General features: G+C 38.1%; 1 protein-coding gene across 1 annotated transcript in view; it reads right to left on the bottom strand.

The window, feature by feature from the left end:
* The window catches only part of CTNNA3 (catenin alpha 3), a 1,764,647-nt gene extending 1,750,948 nt beyond the window's left edge, over positions 1-13,699 (bottom strand). Inside the window, exon 1 of the mRNA XM_065521050.2 lies at positions 13,518-13,699. The gene's annotated coding sequence lies outside the window, so the exon portion shown is untranslated. The remainder of the gene's footprint in view (positions 1-13,517) is intronic.
* Between the last annotated feature and the right edge of the window lie 496 nt (positions 13,700-14,195).

Raw genomic sequence — 14,195 nt, 5'->3', positions numbered from 1 at the left:
TGCTTCAAATTATCTCGGGTTAAATTCACCTCCAAGTAGAGGAACAAATAATACAAACAAGAAAAGAGTTGCCCCAATGGAAATGTACCTCATGTAGCCCAGAAACTTAACAAGATACTTGGCCTTCACTTTTACGATTTGAGAGAATAATTCTGTAGAATCAAAACTAATAGTGATGGAGCTCAAAGGCTACACATACCTCATTTATGACAAACACCAGGACTAAATATAAATCTTAAGCATTTCAAAAATAATAGAAAAAAAAACAAAATTTAAAAATTGTGTAACACAAAAGAGGAAGACGCTTTCTTAAAGATGTAAGGGAAAATTATCTCCAAGACAAAAGAAAATTTAGAATACATCTCTTCTGTGTTCTCGGTGAAATACCCAAAAATATAAATTCTAGGAAAGAAGTCACGGAAAGGCTAAAAAGAAAAGAAAGTTGACTGAAGTGACAGGTCAAGATAAAAAGAGACCTGGCAAAGATTTAAACATCCAAGAATTTGGCAAAAGCAAAAGACAATAAAGTAATTAAAATCTGAAGCATTCCTCTCCTTTATCTCCTGCCTCTCTACCAGCAGAGGGCAAAAGAAGCAAAGAATGGAACTGCTACCCTGGATTTAATTATTACCAACAAAGAATGATACGTTAGGGAAGTGAAAGTGACAGGAACCTTGGGGAAAATTGAACATAGAGTTCATTACAGTGAAGAAAGAAAACACAAAGCAAAGTAAGACAAGTATCTTAGACTGCTTAGCAGTTGAGAGAAAATAGAAGAATGTCCCAGAGCCACAGACTTTAAATGAAAAATAGGTCAAAAAACTTAAGCCATTACTACATCACACAGATGGCATACAAGGAGCTTTCTAAAAAGCTGAGATGTTTAAAGAACACACAAAAGAAGAAGGAAGAGGGTAAAGGTTAGGAAGAACACATCATTGTAGTATTGGTCTGTTAGAAAAGTGGTGTAACCCTAGGATGAGCGAAGACTTAACACAAAAACTTTTACAGTTGTGTTTGAGGATGGAAGGACAAAAAAGGTACAAGTCCCCTCCTCCCCCAGGCAGATTTCATATTAACAAGCAATAGAGAGAAAACAAAATGACAACATTTTTACTTTGCTTTCATCTTGTCTCCCAAGGAGAATGGTCTTTAAAATGAAAAGATTGTACCAACAATATGGAGAGGAAATTGATAAACAAGAAAGGAGAAAAGATAGCAAGAGAATGCTTAACAATTTAGATAAATGCCCATTGCTGGGTATATTCTATTAAAGTAGGGTTTCTCATCTTCAGTACTATTGACATTTGAGGCTGGATAACTCTTTATGGTGCAGGGCTTTCCTGTGTGTTGTAAAATGTTTAGCAGCATCCGTGGCCTCTACCCACTAGATGCCAAAACAACCTGCCCCCCAGTTATGACAGCCAAAAATGTCTCCAGACATTGCCAAATGTCCTCTGGGAAGCAAAAGCACCCTGAGTTGAGAACCAGTATTTTACAGGGCACTGAAAAACACGTACATATTATCACAGAATTCTTGCTGGCATTTGGCATAATAATGGAAAATGAGAGTGGTAACAGCATATTGGGAATTGACAAATGTTTTCCATATATCAGAAAAGTAGAATTTAAAAAGTAAAACCAAATTCTACCTTGGTCTCTAGAAAAGTATAAAAATATTATTAATTAGAAAAGAGAACAATGATTTTTTGCTACCTTGGTATATGTTCATTAAGAGCCACTCATACTAAACTAACTTAATTTTCTTCTTTTCGTTTTTTAAAAAAAATCATTGCTAAAAAGATAAAATTGGTATTTTGTGAAATATTCTTTGCCAAGATAAAGAAATGTGAGCTATCTCATACACTGTTGGTCAAAGTGAATATTGGTAAAATCTCTGTGAAAAGCATGCTGGCAGTATCCATAAAATTTTATATGCACAAATTCTTGAACAAAGTAATGCCACTTCTAGGGATCTGAACATACGTACAAAGATGTATATCACGAACTGCAGAATTGTTTGTAGCAACAAAAGGGAGAAACAACCTAAATGTGCATCAGTAACGGACTAGTTAAATAAACTGTCATATATTCTTTCATTGGTGTGACTTGTAATTATTATTAGAGGGTCAGAAAAGCCTTAAAAAATACATAGAGTCTAATTGGACATCAGTTGAGTAACAGTAGGACAGATACTATAAATATTTAACAACCAGCATGGCTCAGGCCCCAAGCAATCAGAGCTTAACCTGGAGCTGTCCTGGAAGCCTCATCCTTTGCCAAGTGTTTACCTTTCAGTTGCTGGGTCTAGGAAAGGTCCAGGGGGTCTCAAGCAGAGGTAAAGTGAAAGAAAATCACTAGTAAGGGTAAGGAAGAAGTACAAAAGCATTTCATATTTTAACAATTTGTATGGCCTCACTAGGGAATATCAGTCCTTACTAACAGATAAAACAACATTAAAATAATTCAGAATAACATGGAGCAATAAATTGACTGACTGAAATAGAACCCAGATTTCACCAATCAAACATGGCTTGGGTGAGATTTTAGAAGGTCACAGGAATCAGATCCTTCCAGGAAAGCTGTGATGGGGCTTCCAGTGTCCAGCCCAAAAGCACCAAATGGTAGAAACCAGTACTTCTGTATCACTGTCCAATCGTCCCAGCTGCATTGTTTTTGACTGTTTCTCTGGCTTTCCTGGAGAATCTATGAACTGCCTAATGTCATTTATGAAACTCTTGTTGCTTAAACCAGCTAAAGTAGAGTTTAGTTATAATCAAAAACCCTGACTAAGATACCCTTTACTTAAATAAATGTACATATATAACTTTTGTATTTTAAAAAAGTTAATTTTTATAAATGACATTTTAAAAGCAAATGTGGGCAGATTAGTTACAGAGCTGAAGAAACACCTAGTTAAAGAAATAAATCCAAAAGAGCAGTATAGAGATCTAGATCCCAAAAGCCGATCTGAATATTAGCTGTGTATCAACCACCAGAGAGGCACTTCTTAAAAATACAAATGTGGACCCAAATCAACGGCTCACTTTCTTACAAGTAATAACTAATTTTAAAATATGATGGAAGGGAACAGATCATTTATGATACCAATCGAAATTTTTTAAATACTGATATGAAAACAACTTTAAAACTCTACTGAGGGTCATAAAAGAAGAATTACGTAAACTAAAAAGTGATGTATAGGCAAATTGAACATTACAAAAGTGTTAATTCTCCCTGTTGAATGTCCACAGACCACATAAGAACTTGATAAAATGTTAAAATCCATCTAGAAATAAATATTATATGATTACATCTAGGAAAATCCTGAAAGGACAGAAAAGAATATGGAAAAGGATTATTCCTTCCAGTTATTAAAACATATTATGAAATGAAGTTATTTAAAAAGTAGGGATTGGAAAAAAAAGGAACAAATATTAATAGAAAAGGAAAGACAGCTGAGAAATGTACTCTAATATAAATTTAGCTTATGATAAATATGGCTTTTCAAATTATCAGGAAAAAGGGTGATTCTTAAATAAATTATAATGGATCAAATGAATAAACATTTAGGAGAAAAATTTAAAATAAAGCTTACTCCCTGCTCACTCTTTTGCCCAAATTCAATTACAGATGTAGCAAGAATTTTAAAGTTCTGAAAGTATGAATATATAAGTTTATGTATAATAAATTTATAATAACTAAATGGAAATGTTTATGTATAATACATTTTTAAGTATGTACAATAAATTTATAATAATTAAGCAGAAAGCCCTTTCTAAGAAAAACTCAAAACCCAGAAGCTACAAAGGAAGAGGTTTAAAATTTTGACTACAAAAATATTTTGTTTTCTATATAATTCAAAAATAAAACAAAAGTCAAAAAATAAACAACAAATTATGGAGAAATACCTGGAACATATTAAACAGGCAAAAAGCTAATTTTCTTAATTTACTATGGTGGGATAAAAAGAACTCAGTCAGGTGTAGTGGCTCACGCCTGTAATCCCAGCACTCTGGGAGGTCGAGGCAGGTGGATCATGAGGTCACAAGACCAAGACCATCCTGGCTAACATGGTAAAACCCCATCTCTACTAAAAATTTAAAAAAAAAAAAATTTAGCCGGGCATGGTGGTGGGTGCCTGTAGTCCCAGCTACTCAGGAGGCTGAGGCAGGAGAATGGCGCGAACATGGGAGGTGGAGCTTGCAGTGAGCTGAGAAGGTGGCACTGCACTCTAGCCTGGGCGACAGAGTGAGACTCCACCTCAAAAAAAAAAAAAAAAAAAAAAAAAAAAACTCAATAGAAAAAAATTGGGCGAGGATTTGTAAAGCCAATTTATGTAAAAAGAAGGGCAATGGGCTAATAAGTACTTAGAAATTGTTCAATTGTACTCATAATTAATTAAATGCAAATCAAACAAACCAAGATATTATTTTCACCAAGCAGCCAAAATTGAAAATTTTTGATATGGTATCATCTGTGCTGGTTAAGTATTGGGAACACAAGCTCTCAGTATACACTGTTGAAGGGGTGTAAACTGACATGAACTTCTGGAAGAGAAATATGACAAGATCTCTTAAATTATAAATTATGCATACTCTTTAATGACTTGAATATTTCTAATTAAGTGTAATACTTATGAAATTTTAAAACAAACATTCCCATTGATACAGTAATTCCACTTCCATGAATATTTCCTAAGTATACACTCAAAAAGTACACCAGGATATATGAACAAGAATATTCATTGCACACAGCAACATGACAAAACAAATAAAAAATACTGAAAACTACAAACATGTCCATCCATTCAGAATAGGCTAAATAAATTCTGTTACATACATAGAGTAAAACACAACAAAGCTGCTGGAAATAATGAGGCAGTTCTATTAGAACTGCTATGCATCTGTCTTAACCAAATACAACTGTCTTAAGCAGGAAGAAGATACAAGATCAAGCTGCATAACGTTATGCCTTTTTTTCTTGACCCAAATTAGGGTTCTGTCATTTAGCAAGCAGAGGAGAATACATGGACATTTCATAGGCAACCAACAGTGTCTATCATAGACTATTTGATTCTTAAAAGTAAGATTCCTTTGTAATCCCACATTGGGAAAATAAAAACTGCAGAATCTAACAGAAAAGCAAGTTAATCCTGCAAATTCCCATGAAAACATGACCCATGAGCTTCAGCCCTGGACCAAGACAGAATCCAGGATCCCTTCTGGAGAATCTCAGAGAAGTTGGTTTATTTATTACTCTCTCTTCACCCCCATCCACAAAAACACACACATTAGAAAGGAAACATCAAGAAGACAGGGTCTATTTTTGGTTCACTGGTATTTATCCCCAGACTAAGAATTACGTCTGGCACACAAGTCATCTAGAATGAATGAATGAATTCCAAACCAACATTAGAGTAGAGCGTAGCCCTTTGGCAATCCTGTCTCTCAGTTATTCTATGGGATCCTCAATGAGCTAACTCTGGGCCTCTTTGAACTGATGCCACCTCTAGAGGCCTCATCAACTGAGAATTGATAATTCATTTATTACCCAGTTAATTGTATACCTTCATCCCAATTCTCTGGCTTCATGCATATAGGTAAGCATGTGTCCAGAATTGGTTCCTTCCAGGTTCTTGGTCTTGCTGACTTCAAGAATGAAGCCATGGACCCTCACGATGAGTGTTACACTCTTAAAAATGTGTGTCCAGAGTTCGTTCCTTTAGATATTCAGATGTGTCCAGAGTTTCTTCCTTCCGGTGGGTTCATGGTCTTGCTGACTTCAGGAGTGAAGCCACAGACCTTCGCAGTGAGTGTTACAGCTCTTAAAGGCTCCATGTCCAGAGTTGTTTGTTCCTCCCAGTGGGTTCATGGTCTGCTGACTTCAGCAATGAAGCCACAAACCCTCGTGGTGAGTGTTACAGCTCATAAAGGTAATGCGAATCCAAAGAGTGAGCAGCAGCAAGATTTATGGGGAAGAGCGAAAGAACAAAGCTTCCACCGTGTGGAAGGGGCCCCGAGCAGGTTGCCGCTGCAGTTTCAGGTGGCCAACTTTTATTCCCTTATTTGGCCCCACCCACGTCCTGCTGATTGGTCCATTTTACAGAGCGCTGACTAGTCCGTTTTACTGAGTGCTGATTGGTCCGTTTTTACAGAGTGCTGATTGGTGCATTTACAAACCTTTAGCTAGACACAGAGCACTGACTGGTGTGTTTACAATCCTTTAGCTAGACAGAAAGTTCTCCAAGTCCCCACCTGACCCAGAAGCCCAGCTGGCTTCACCTCTCAATCCCCACTCTAAACAGGACACCTCAACTACTGTTAGGAATTGGGCGATGACCATTCTAGCTACTTCCTGCTGGACAGGGACGAATAAGGGGCCCGCCCTGCAGTTGTACTGTCCTCCAGAGGGGAACTCTTTAGGCCACTGAAAGGGCCAGCGGGTCACTCCAGGGGTCCACAGTAGAAGTTGTTAGTTGAGCTCATTTGGGGTTCCATTTGGAAGACCATCTGTAGCTTGATGGCCTCGATTCTAGAGGAAACAAATTTGACAAGGAGTTTAAAAATACAAGGCCCGAAGGCAAGTAATAGCAAGATGGCTGGCACAGGACCTAGAAAGGGGAGAAGTCACGTTGCCCAACTCCAGAGGTTGGTATAAGAGTTTGAAAGGTGCTGACTGATTTCAGAAGCCGTTTCCTGTAAACGCCAGGTGGCATCTCATACTATCCCTGACTGGTTAGTGTAAAAGCAACACTCTTCCCCTAAGAAGGTGCAAAGTCCTCCTTTCTCAGCATTGAGGAGGTCTAGGCCTCAGGGGTTTTGAAGAGTCACTGCTGCCAAAGAGTCTATTTGGGATTGTAGAGTAAGGATAGATTTGTTATTTCTTGCAAACTGTCTGAGAAATCCTTTGAGAGTGTGTGGTAGTAGGATAATACATGTTACACTGTTAACTTTTAGCAAATTTTACCTTTGTTGAAAACCTTGTAAGTTTTGGACTTTAATTATTATTTGCTATGTATAAAACTTCATTCAGTCCTTATTAACTTAGAATTAGTATAGATGGCTCCTTTCTGATTCTGTAAGTACTTTAAGGTTTAGCTGAGTGCAAACAGCTGGCATGCTTGAGCAGACAAATTATTAGGCAATTTTCCTAACTCTGCTTCTACAAGAGTTTCCTTATCACTTATTGAATACCCATTGTGTCTTTTTCCCTTAATCATCTAGGAGGAACCATCTATCGTCCTGTCCTGAAGGGAGTTCCTCCTAGGTCTGGCCAGATCTTTGTATGATAATTAATTACAAATTAGATCCCCTGTTAGGATACCTGCTGGGTTAAGGATTTTTGGTAAGAATGCTGTGGGTTGTCAGAGGCCTCAGTGCTTTCGGGCTATGCCCTTGTTTACACTGACAATAAGGTGGTATTGGATGTCATAGGGCTACAGAGAAGACCTTCAATTATCAATTATAGGTTTCAAATCTACCCTGGCTTTTAAAGGAATAGGGTACACCGCTTTTTCTTTACTACTTCTATCTCTCTCTTTCTCCCTTTTTGACTTCTTGTCTCTCTCTTTCTCTCTTTCTCTGACTCCCTTTTTCTCTTCCTCTCTTTCCTTTTTTGACTTTCTGTCTCTCTGTCTCTTCCTCTCTCTCTCTGTCTGACTCCTTTGTCTCTGTCTCTTCCTCTGTCTCCTTCTCTTTGTCTCTCCATTTCTTCCTCTCTTTCCTTCTGTCTTTGACTTTGTCTCTCTCTTTCTCTCTCTCTGTCTTTCCTCTCTGCTGGTTTTGGCAGTATAAGACTGCCACCTCCTTGGGTTTTTGCACTGTGTGCAATAAGTCCATGGTTTCCTTGTGATATTTAACGGGGGTTCCCCCAGAGGTTGGAACTCCCTTTCTTTCCATATTGCAGCATGGGCATGTAGGATTAGATAAGCATACTTGCTATCTTTATATACATTTATTCTTCTTCCCTTTCCCAGTTCTAAGGCTTGGGTAAGTGCCACTAGGTCTGCTAAATGGGCGCTGGTCCCTGGGGGAAGAGGCTTACTTTCAAATACTGTTACTATGGCATAACCTGCCCTTTATATCCCATTCTCCACAAATGAACTTTCATCGGTATATAGGTTAAGGTCAGGATTAGCTAAGGGGACTTCTAAGAGATCACCTCAGGTGGCATAAGTCTGGACTATAACCTGTTGGCAGTCATGCTTGACCAGCTCCCCATCCTCTGGTAGAAAAGCGGCAGGGCTGAGGGCTGCACATGTACACACTTGAAGCACTGGTCCCTCAAGGAGTAGTGCCTGGTATCTAAGCAGGCGGTTGTCTGATAGCCATAAACTTCCTTTGGCACCTAGTATGCCATTTACATCATGAGTAGTCCAGACAGTGAGATCCTTTCCTTGTATTACTTTGATAGCCTCTGACACTAAGACAGCTACTGCCACAACTACCTGTAAACAGTGAGGCCAGTCTTTTGCTACTATATCAATTTCCTTACTTAGGTATGCCACTGGTTGTGGGGTTGCCCCACAAGTCTAAGGACCCCAAGATTTATTCCTGCTCTCTCTATCATGTATAAATAAAAGTTTCATCCTGTGGGGAGGCTTAAGGCTGGAACTTTAGTTTGTTCCTTCCAATGCCCAGACTTCAGGGTTGATTCCCTCCTCAAGCAAGGGACAACAAAGGGGTAACATGTTCCCCATATTCATAGATAATAGCTCCAGCTTTGGCTAATATGTCCCTCCCTAATAAGGGTGTGGGACTTTCAGGCATAACAAGAAAGGCATGTGAAAAGAGCAAAGTCTCACAATTACAGCTGAGGAGGTGGGAGAAATACCTGGTTACAGGCCATCCCAGGATTCCTCAGATGGTAACAGACCTTCAGGACAGCTGTCTGGGACAGGAGATTAATGCTGAGAAGGCTGTGCCAGTGTCCAGAGGAAGTCAACTTCCTGGCCCTCAATGGTTAAACGTACCCGGGGCTCAGTGAGGGTGATGACATGAGCTGGCACTTGCCCCAGGCACCCTCAGTCCTGTTGTTGGATCATCTGGTTGGGGGCTTCTGGCCCAAAGAATCATTGCACTCTGGGGCAGCAGGCCTTCCAGTGATTGCCTCAGCATAGTGCACATGGGTGAGGGGGCAGCTTGTTTCTCATAGAACAATCTTTTTTAAAGTGTCCTTGCAAACCACACTGATAACAAGCTTTACCAGGTGATTGCCCTACTCCATTTTCTGTCCTCTATGAACCACCACAGTTTGTTTGTCTGAGGGCCATGACTAAGGCTGTGGCCTTTCTTTGATCTCGCTTTTCCTTTTGGGCCTGTTCTTCTTGGTCCCTATTATAGAACACCGAGGTTGCCACGTTTAATAATGCCTCTAGATTTTGTTCAGGGCCCAGGCTCGCTCTTGGAGCTTTCTCTTGATATATGTTCCTTCGGATGTTCAGATGTGTCCAGAGCTTCTTCCTTCCGGTGGGTTCGTGGTCTTGCTGACTTCACGAGTGAAGCCACAGACCTTCACAGTGAGTGTTACAGCTCTTAAAGGCAGCGCATCTGGAGTTGTTTGCTCCTCCTGGTGGGTTCATGGTCTTGCTGACTTCAGGAATGAAACCACAGACCCGCACGGTGAATGTTACAGCTCATAAAGGCAGTGTGGACCCAAAAAGTCAGCAGCAGCAAGATTTATTGAGAAGAGCGAAAGAATAAAGCTTCCACAGCGTGGAAGGGGACCCAAGCAGGGTTGCCGCTGCTGGCTCAGGTAGCCAGCTTTTATTCCCTTATTTGGCCCCATCCACGTCCTGCTGATTGGTCCATTTTACAAAGTGCTGATTGGTCTGTTTTTTACAGAATGCTAATTGGTCCGTTTTTACAGAGTGCTGATTGGTGCATTTACAAACCTTTAGCTAGACACAGAGTGCTGATTGGTGGGTTTTTACAGAGTGCCGATTGGTGTGTTTACAAACGTTTAGCTAGACACAGAGCGCTCACTGGTGTGTTCTTACAGAGTGCTGATTGGTGCGTTTACAAACCTTTTGCGTTTACAAACCTTTAGTAAACACAGAGCTCTGACTGGTGCATTTACAATTCTTTAGCTATTCAGAAAAGTTCTCCAAGTCCCCACCTGACCCAGAAGCCCAGCCGGCTTCACCTCTCAAGAGGAGATAAATGTTTATGCAGTGTAACTTAAGCAATGCTACTCAAACTGCAGGTCTGCCATCAGAAAAGGAGCTTGTACCAGAATGTAAGTTAGTGAGTGCTTCCTTCATCTAGAAAGTCTCGCTACAAAGTGCTTAGGGTGTAGCTGATTTACTTTCAGGAACAAGCCTCTTATCTCGTTTCATAGACCAGTTAAAAATTGGGACCTGCTAATTACATTTTGAACAGTGCTAATTTAAAGTAAGGGCCTCCACTGTTCAAGTTACAGTATTTGAGAGACTTTCTTTGCACTAAACATTGCCTTCTCCATCAAATCAGTTTCCCCATTGCCAAGAGGGATCTGCAGCAGAAAAGCATCTTGGTTAGGATAATGAAGGGCAAAGAAAAGAGGTGGGGAGGGTGCCAAATAAACTTGACCTAATATTCCATTTTGCACACAGGAACTCAAAGTCACTTATCATATGCTAGAAGCTAGTGATTAAATTGGTTACAGATTACTCGCTAAGTCCCAGACAACAATAATGTGGTTAAAAACAGTAATTAAGCATGTGAAAAATCAGATGCATCAGCTAACAGTCCTGTTAACCTTCAAAAATTCTGCAGCCTCAATTATCTGTCACGTTCCATTAGATCTGCAACTTGGCTAAACTTCAGAGTTCCACCCCACAGTACCATGTCACTTAAACTCCAGTATCCAAACAAGAATCAGAAAATCACACTTTTTAAATCTCTAGACTAGCATTCCCATGAGCCAATGATCCATAAATAAACAATATTTTTAAGTTTTCATTACGAAGCGCATAGTTTTCTTCAGGCCAGTTTGGGCTGCCAACTTCTCTTCTTAAATCTTAATCCTTTCTATTCCAAAAAAATAGAAACATGCAAACAGAAGTTCATGGGGAATAGAGAATGAAACTCCCATCCTTCTGTAGCTATGGCCTTTCTCTAAACATTATTACTGAATAATAAAACTTTACAATTTAAAAACTTTTCTAATACAGGAAGAATATATTATTTAATAATTCATAACTCTACATCTCACTTCACACCACATAATATTGATATCTCTAATCTCTCCACTTCGATTTCTCAGGACCAGTAATTACTTGTATTTATCACTAATTCCTTAGCTTTCTTCCTTCTACTCTATTTATACAACCATGGTTCCCAAACTCAACAATGACAGAATTAAAACCTATCTTCTCTGACTCCTACTATAGCCACGCCTTATTCCATTCTCATGTTTTCCCTATAGAAAAACCCAATACTGAATTGCTCCTCTAGCATGTGCCCTCTATCCCTTTTCTTTCTATTCTGTTGCCTACAGATTTTCTCCAAATACTTCTAATTTCTCCAAAGATTCACAATAAGTAAAGAATTTATTCTTCCTATTCCTATTTCTTTGTCACAGTTGTATCATAAAAGTCATATAAGTCACTATGTCTACATGGTCTTCTAACAAAGTTATTTATAAATTCTATTGTTTTAATGTCCAAAGTAACATAAATGATCAACAATACTATCCATTGGTTTCAGGAAGAGCTGAAGTATTTTCAACTCTGATATGTAGCTTTGTTGGTATCTGTAAAAGTTTATTAAGTGGAAATTTTGTAGGTAGGAGAGATTCCGTACTTCTAAATACTAAGTATTTTGGTATCTATGTGCCTGATAACAATGTTTTGCACATCATAGACAAGAGATATGTCATTTGGTAGACTAAGAATTTTACAATGCTTTAAAAGAATAACAGTAAAAACTTATCTTAAATATCACAACATTTACCTTCAAACATAGTGTTCTCTAATCCAACACTTCCACACTTAGAAACAGAGATTAAGGAAATTATCTTAAACATACCTACATATATATATATATACACACATAAGTAAATAAATACACAAAGATGTTTACCATAGCATCTAGATGTTCAGCAATGATTAATAAAATTATATTCATTCACTTGAAAAAATGTTACACAAATTTAAAATAACACCACTGTAGAATAGGTAATATTCTGTGAAAAATGTTTCCGTATATGGTTAAAAGAAAAAGCAAGGTTCCAAATTTTATCTATAGTACTATTACAATTCTTTTTAAAGCGATCTAGAAAAAAAAAAGACTAGAAGGAAACACATCAATGAGATTACAGGTAATATTTTTCTGTGCTTTCAAAATTCCTACAATGAACATTTAATGCTTTTATAATGAAAAAAAGTTTTACCATAAAAATCCCAATCTTTTACTCAGAAAGGAAGATTTAGACTATGTGTAAGAGGTAACAAGTGGGAATAACTTTGTCTATACTGTCTGTATTTTAGGTTTCTCCATTTAATAAACTTGTCCTATAGTACTACTAATTTTTTTATAATGGATAATGAAATTTTAATAGCACACTCAAATATGCCATTCAAATCTGACCATGGATAATGTGAATCTTCAAATCACAACTATTCTCAATATGTTGAGCTTTCAATCTGTCTTAAAAACTAGCCATAAACCCAGAACCAAGGCAAATTTGAAATCCTGGTTTTCCCACTTTGTTTTTAGCAAATCGTTGCATTCTCATGTTATCTCCAGAGATCTTAGTAGGCACATATCAGTGACTCAAAAACTCTACAGGAAACGAACTTTCTGATGTCTAACCCCAATTTCTTCTTGTTTCCATTTGAACTCATTTCTTTTATTTCTGTCTTCTGTGTAACTGACAGCAGCTGCGCACAATCATTCAGATCCCATTAGATAGTGACCTTTTCTTTACATGATTGATCATTACATCTCATGATCATTCCATACAGTGATTTTCATTTGATTATAACTGGTCATCAAACAGTTCTGAGAGCATTCCTCAACCTCCTAATATTCCTTCCAATTATAAAACAAATAGACAGATATTAAATTCAGAAATTAATGCTTTTTGCCATTATCTCACCTGAATCTTCCATTTACTATGAATTAGCTTTTGGTTGAAAGTAAAATCCCTTCAAACAATTTCCATCTTTGCTTCCTTTTCCCCACTCCCATGCCAAAGCACATGCATCCAGGCCATATCTTATCTTTTCCTGCACAGTATCCAATCGGCTTTTTATAGCCAGAAACTCTCTAAATGCAAAGCACGACCTTGTCTACCAGCTTCCCCTGGCAATAGTTCGAAAGTTATTTATAACTTTAAAATTAGCGTGAAAGTCTACATTTCTCATCATAACTAGTCAAAACATTCCCATTTCATATAATAATGTGATCTTCCTCAATTCAGAAAAAAACCCCACATTTTAAACCTATGATTAAAACTAAGACACAGGAATTCAATGCAGAAATGAGAATTCGCTGAAGTTCAGCTCTTCTCTTTACAAATTTGACTCTTACCTTTCTGTTTCTTCCTATAAAGTAAATGGGCTTAAAATTCAGCTCCTGTAGGGAATTTTCCAAAAAGAGCTTTGTGGGGGGTGAAAAAAGGCTTCTTGGTGGTCACAGAGTTACAGAGTACCAAATTGAGAAGCAGATGACAGTGGGGCAGTCACTTTAGCTGAGCGTTGTTCACCCAGGATAAGAAAGAAAGGGGAGGTTACAAGCCAGGGTGGGTGGTATCTAATCCTGAACCACTAGTCACTGACCTCACTGACAACTTGTTACTGAAAATACTCTGTTGAAAAAGGCCAGACACATACTTTGCCTAGAGACCTACAAATATAGCTCTGAATAAGTTAGATTTGCATTTCTCTAGTTCCTTTCCAAAAGAAGAACCTCTTCTATCTAATTAAAGCCAAAGGCTGGAATTATTGAAAGTGAAAAATAATAAAGCAGGGAAAACAGGAGTCCAGGAAATCCTGACATCAAAAGATCAATTACGTAAAATTCAATGTCTTCTGAACCCTAGAGATGATGGCATCGAGGCCATGTATCACATGTGAGATCGTACTTTTCTTCTTCTGAAATATTACCTGTCTCATCCCTTGTACCAAGCATCACCCTCTCTGCTTCCAGTATTTATGAGGAACCGCATCATTATCAATAAAGAATCTAAACTGAAGATTTACTAAAATC

Source organism: Macaca fascicularis, chromosome 9 (genome assembly GCF_037993035.2).
Source record: "Macaca fascicularis isolate 582-1 chromosome 9, T2T-MFA8v1.1".
NCBI lineage: Eukaryota > Metazoa > Chordata > Mammalia > Primates > Cercopithecidae > Macaca > Macaca fascicularis.
This window is presented reverse-complemented; position numbering and strand designations above follow the sequence as displayed.